The sequence below is a fragment of the Suncus etruscus genome, chromosome 2 (assembly GCF_024139225.1).
Source record: "Suncus etruscus isolate mSunEtr1 chromosome 2, mSunEtr1.pri.cur, whole genome shotgun sequence".
Classification (NCBI taxonomy): domain Eukaryota; kingdom Metazoa; phylum Chordata; class Mammalia; order Eulipotyphla; family Soricidae; genus Suncus; species Suncus etruscus.
The window spans coordinates 72,016,094-72,022,162 of NC_064849.1; the positions used below are offsets into that span (position 1 = coordinate 72,016,094).

Genomic DNA, 6,069 nt, shown 5'->3' on the forward strand with positions numbered 1-6,069 from the left:
AGTAATATAAGGGAAGGATTTAGAAGGTAAAGAACCTAAAGGCACAAAATAAATATCTGGAAAACCAACAACAAAGTGACCCAAACATAAGCAAAAGAAAAAGAATGATAAACACCAGATTAGAAATTAATAATATAGGGCCTGCTGCTGGATTTCATTTGCACCATCTCGGGCCCTGGTACCTGGGGGAGTGCAAGCAGGAGCAATTCTGGGGGAGTTTGCTCCGAAGTCTGCCCTCCAAGAGCCCCCAGCAGGCGGAATTGCAACCGCAGGTCTTGACCCACCTTCTCCCCCCTCCCCCCTTGGTCCAAAGCTTCGGACTTTGTTCTGTCCTGGATGCTCCTACCCTGAATTCAGCCTGTGCCAAAAAGTTTCTATGGCCACCTAGCAGAATGATGCATAGTGGAATGATGCAGCCTTAATATCTCATCTGTCGCTGACACCCCCCCCCCAGCTCATGACATTCCATCCAAGTGCCTTGCCAGTTCAGTTCCAGCCACCCACACTCAGTGGACTCTCTCGGGTCACCAGCAGCCTGTATATCAGCAATGGCGTGGCCGCCAACAACAAGGTCATGCTGTCAGGCAACCAGATTACCTCCATCATCAACGTGTCCATGAAGGTGGCAAACACCCGCTATGAGGATATCCAGTACCTACAGGTGCCGTGACCAACACCCCCGTCTCTTGTCTTTCTGACTTCTTGGACCTCATCACCGACCACATCCACATAGTGGAGATGAAGCAGGGGCACACGCTGCTTCACTGTGCCTCAGGGGTGAGCTGCTCAGCCACCCTTTGCCTTGCCTACCTTATGAAATACCACACCATGGATCAAGGCATGCCGGCCCATCATCCGGCCCAACAGTGGCTTTTGGGAGCAACTTATCCACTATGAACTTAAACTGTTTGGCAAGAATAATGTGCACATGGTCAACTCCCCTTATGGAGTGATCCCTGATATCTATGAGGAGGCCCATTTGATGGTTCCACTGTGATTCTTGCCTCCAGGGCAGAGGTACAGAGTTGCCATTGAGACACGGCTAAGATCTTGACTCGATTGTCTCACCTTTGGTTGACACAGGGAAAATAAATCCACCAAGCCAACAGATGATGATGCTCTTTCTCAGAACAAGGGAGAAATACTGTTGGTTTTAATTGAGTGATCTGTATCTTTAAGAGAAGCTCACTCCATGGAAGATTATGGACATATTTCCTGCCATAAGCTGTGGTGATTAATGAGAGTAGAGAGTGAGGCTGGTTGGTGCTGCCCAGGTGTCCCAGAGCATGGTGTGGACCTGGCATCCTGCTGCCCTCCCCAGCAATGAGCCCTCCTCTGCTCCTTCAGTGGAGCTCAGAAACACAACCTTACACACACATCCAACACCTCTAGTTCTGCTGGCAGGAAGTGCAGTCTGCTGGATCAGTGGCCTTCAGGTGGTGCTCCAGGAGCCCCAGGCAGGCCAGCCTTCCACAAGGATCCAGCTTCTAGTTATCTAGATTGGAATTACACATAAAGTAGTTTTGAAACTAAAATAACAACAAAGTAAAGAAGGAAAAAAAAAAAGAAATTAATAATATAGAATAAATAAAACAATACAAAGAATCAATGAACTCAGAAGCTCTTGTTTTAGAGTAAAAAGACAAATGCCAACAAACAATTGGCAAGACAAAGAAAAAAAGAGAAAGTGTTCAAATAAATCGAATTAGAAATGAAAGGTGAGAAATTATAATAAAATGCCCAGAAATTTAAGATATCATAAGAGTTTATTATCAATAACTGTACTCTGTTAAACTAGAGAGTGTAGAAATGGACTTATCTGGGAACATATTATTTCCCAAAACTGATTGAGAAAGAAGTAGATAGCCTAAACCAGGCATTTTTAAGCAAGGGAATTATAAAAGTATTTAAGGACTTCCCCAAAAATAAAAGTACAGGACCAGATAAGTTTTTGTGTGACTTTAATTCAAATATTTAAAGAAGAATTACTACTATTTATCTTGAAACACTTCCAAAATATCAAAGATATGAGAGTTTTTCTAAAACCTTCTATAATGCTATCATTATACTCATTCACAAAGCTGACAGAGATACTACCAAGAAAGAAAACTATAGATATCTGTATATATGAAGTATGCACAAAAGCTAACCCCACAAAACAAAAACACATAAAAATGGGGAGATGAAATGAACAGACACTTCTCTGAAAATGACCAAAACATGGCCAAAAGATATATGAAAAAAGATGCTTATCGTCATTTATCTTTAGGGAAGTTCAAATCCAGATAGATATTAGATATAATATTAGATATTATCAAATTAGATATTATCTTACACCAGTGAGGATGGTATGTATCGAAAATATTGGAAACAATTTGTGTTGGTGGGGATGCAGTGAGGAGGAACTCTCATCCACTGCTGGTGGAAATGCTGCCTGGTCCAACTCCTACAGAGAACAATATGGAGAGTTCTCAGTAATCTAAGAATTGATCTGCTAGATGAGCTAGCACTCTTGCTTTGGAGATCTATCCCTAGGACAGAAAAACACTGATTCAAAAGTATGTATGCATACCACTATTCATTGCAGTGTTCATACTATTCATTTAGTAGGATAGCTAAAATTTGGAATCAACCTAGATGTCCAACAATAGATGAGTGTATAATGAAGATGTGGTACATATATACAATGGAATACCACAGAGTTGTAAGAAATGCTGCAATCTTAAAATTTCCTACAACATGGATGAAACTGGAAGATACTATATTAAATGAAGTAAGCCAGAAGAAGGATAAATGCAGCATGATATTGCATATATATGGATTTAGAATACTGCATGAAGAAATGCAATGGTTTAAAAGGGAGTTGTTTAAAACACCCTTGGCCCCAGAGTATAGAAAGGAAAAGGAAAGAATTTGAGTGGTGAAGGAGAAACATAAATATAATATGATGATGCAGAGGCCAAGAGGTCTTGGGTGCATTAAAAAAGGAGAGAAATCAGGACTGGAGTAGGGTGTTTGCCTTGCATATGGCAGGACAGACCTGCGTTCAATCCACATCATCCCGTATAGTCCCCAAGTTAGGAACTATTTCGGAATGCATAGCAAGGAGTAACCCCTGATGTCACCAGCGTGACCCAAAAAAAAACAAAAAAAACAGAACTAAATATCTAAGCCAGAGTCAACAATATTGAAATCATGACTCAAATTTTAACAATTAAATATTAAAATAGGCCTGTTATGCTGGCAGGCTGGGGTGCATGGTTGGTGGCAGGGATCCAACATTGGTGGATAGAGGTCAACACTGGTGATGGGATTGGTCCTGAAACATCGTATGTCTGTAACTCAACTATGAAGAATTTTGTAAATCCTAATGGTTTGACTAAATAGTAATGAAAAAGAAAGAGTGATACCACTGAATTAATTGAAGTTGATTGAATTAACATTTGATCTACACACCACAAAATCTTTTGGCATATGGCCTGATTTTTTAATTCAAATGTTTCCATTTTCATAGCTCTCTATAGGATGTCACTCAAGATCTCTCTAATGTTTAACCAAGTAAATCATTTATTCCATTGCATTCCCTTTCAGAACCCCAGAAAGGTTTTTCAGTGTGTAATACATGTAGTCAACAACCATCTTTCTTAAATCCTACAATTATTCTTGTTTGTCCTCTCTGTATTCCTAATCTCATGGGCCTTCAGCAACTCATGCGATTTTTACAGCAGATGTACCATTATTTTTCTGGGTTCAATATTTGCACAGCAATAAGCAGTTTATTGACCATTATAACAGAAAACAATTTCTGAGAATTTTTATATATTTTGTTTGCAGAGTTGGCCAAAATCTGTTCAATATGCAGAGACATTAACATTTTTAGAGCGAGCCATAATCAACTATTGAAGAGGGTCTTTCATAACAGTTTATGTTACAATTTAACATTATGATTTAAATGTAGAAAGAACATGTCCTTCATTTAATAATATTAAGCATTTTATTTATATTATGTAGGTATTAGCTTTGAGTTAAAATAGTAATAGTAATTATTTCTTTACTAAGAGCACATCATATGCCAAAGTACTATTGTGAGTATATTTATATCTTCCTACTTAAACCTCCCAACTATGTTCACTGCTCACTAATAAAATCCACGATTATTAAATAAGAAATAAACCATTAGGGTAACTCAGTAGTGTGACTACAAACTCACAGCTGATATGTGAAAAACTATCTTTTACTAAGTCTGTGTTAACTCAGACTCTTTTGTAGTTTCTCTAAGCATTCACAAGGCATATCAATTATACTAATTATTTAAATGGCAATACACTCACATGTATATTTAGTTATTAATTTAAAGCGTATTTGTTGAGTCAAGATACATAGAATAGTTTAAAGTATATTAGATATAAAAGTTCTTTTTCAGTTCATGAATAAAATAAAATAATATTCTTATTAAATAATTGTATTGATATTAATAATTATTGTTATAAATATTTTTCTAATTGAATTATACACCATAGTTAGGAATTTCTATCTCTACCAAAAAAAATGCAAGTTAGTGGCTCACTTCCTTTTTTAGATCTTTCATTTCTGGAATAAAGGTCTTTTGCAGTATCAAGATCATCTTATATTCATTAGAAAAAACATATGTGATATTGTAAATGTCAATTATGTCAGCAGCAAGTTACTTTTTTTCTTTCGCACTTATGCAGGGCTTTAATTTATCATGTCATCTACCATCTGGTTTTCAGAAGAGATTTTTATTATATTTTATTAAAGCACATATTGAAGAGAACAACTTTTGGTTGCTAAATAAAGTATGCAGGCATTTGTGTTTGTCCCTAATACATTTTGTTGGTAATTATTTGTCATTTAAAATTTTTGTTAGTCTAATTTATGTTCACATGGAAAGTCTCCTTAATATGGCTAGCATATATTACAAAAACATACCTTCTAAAACAAAGTATTTATTAAATACAATGCTTTCTTAAAGTTTTATTATTATTAATTTTGAAATAAATTAGTAGCTTTGCAAAGTTAAAGTTAAATAATACATTCTGGCATTTCTTCCTTAATTTTATTTAGCCAAAAGAGAGGTCCTCAAAGAGAAGGCCCTTTTCCAAATTTATTTCTTATTGTTCCCAAAATAGGAATAATCAATTTTGACTCATTCCACAGAATAATGATTAGATCATACTTTGGTACTGGAATTTCCTGTAAACAGTACCTCTATTGTGAATAATATATAGTCAAATTCATAAAACGAAAGTCAGGGTATAGTCACTCAAGGTCAGTTGTATTTTATTTTAATGCATCTTCTATAATATGTTATTGACTTATGAAAATGCATTACTGAAAGATATCTTTCTATTTAGGAAAATATTCATTGTAGTATTTTTGTATCATAGTAAAAGGCCAATTTATTACAAAAACATAAAAATATTTGAAAAAGTATACTTTCCCTAGTTTATATAAATTGTAATGTTAAAATAATTATTTGAATGAACAAAACACAAAGAAACATGAACAATCCACCTAGGTTGTTTTGAATTTTAGTTTAGTCTTTCTTTTTTAATGTAAAGAAGACAAAAATCAGGGACACTTGTGACATACTTTTTCTATCTCTACCTCCCTTTTGCCTTCTGTCCTAGAATAGCGTCAAACAGTCAGATAGACTTAGCTGAACCTTTGATCTCACTGTATTTAATTAGGGAAACCAACAGGATCTTTTATGTTTAGAGGCCAGCGATGTGTAAAAAGCCATGTTTAATGTGAAGCCTGACAAATTATAGTGGGTATTTTTGGACAGCCAACCTAGCAGGTCTTTTGTTTGTCTGTGTGCTGTCAGCTTTTGGCTCAAAGACAGTGGATTAACATAAAAGAGAATACTCCTTTCCTAGGGCATGCCTGGAAAGCATGAATCTGCTGCTTTTGATTTTTTTTTCCCTGAGCTTTGTCAAGTATAATATAAAACATCTCTAGTTTATAGCCTTTAGCTCTTTTTTTTTTCTATTTAATAATTGGCTTTAGATAGGTAGCTTCCGTTTTCATTGGGGTAAAATGATATCT

The 6,069-nt window shown here is 35.8% G+C and overlaps 1 pseudogene; it reads left to right on the forward strand.

Annotated features, from left to right (window-relative positions):
* Positions 1-457: 457 nt before the first annotated feature.
* Positions 458-997, forward strand: LOC126001420 (dual specificity protein phosphatase 18-like; annotated as a pseudogene).
* The last annotated feature ends 5,072 nt before the right edge of the window (positions 998-6,069 follow it).